The sequence below is a fragment of the Nicotiana attenuata genome, chromosome 7 (assembly GCF_001879085.1).
Source record: "Nicotiana attenuata strain UT chromosome 7, NIATTr2, whole genome shotgun sequence".
Classification (NCBI taxonomy): Eukaryota; Viridiplantae; Streptophyta; class Magnoliopsida; order Solanales; family Solanaceae; genus Nicotiana; species Nicotiana attenuata.
Genome location: NC_031995.1, coordinates 109,284,421 through 109,284,871, shown reverse-complemented (window position 1 = coordinate 109,284,871; position 451 = coordinate 109,284,421).

Below are 451 nucleotides of genomic sequence, written 5' to 3'. Positions count from 1 at the left end.
AAAACTTTTCTAATATAATGCACAAAATTAGGGTTAGAAGGAAAAGTATATGGTAAGCACATAACGGTAACCATCTTTGCTAATTCTTCACGATCTTTATTAGGATCGTAATATAAAATACCACCGGTCACAGTGTTAATTCCTGGTTGAACTAGATTTGAACCTGTACTAGGGTTAACCGCAGTATCTACACTTGTCCCCTCTTGCTGCGCTTTCATTTGCAAATATTTAACTTTATCTCTAGGGTGTGTTTGTATGTGCCTAGCCAAACTACCCGTACCGCTACGGTCTCCAGTATATTTATGCGCCAGCAATTTCCCACAAGTTTTACACTTAGCCTTATTTTGTTCTCTTACTTGAGTAAAAAAATTCCAAACTATTGATGTTTCTAGGCGTTTAGAAGGTTGTCTATTAAAAGTAGGGGTTTCTACAGGTGGGTCGGGCGGGGCAT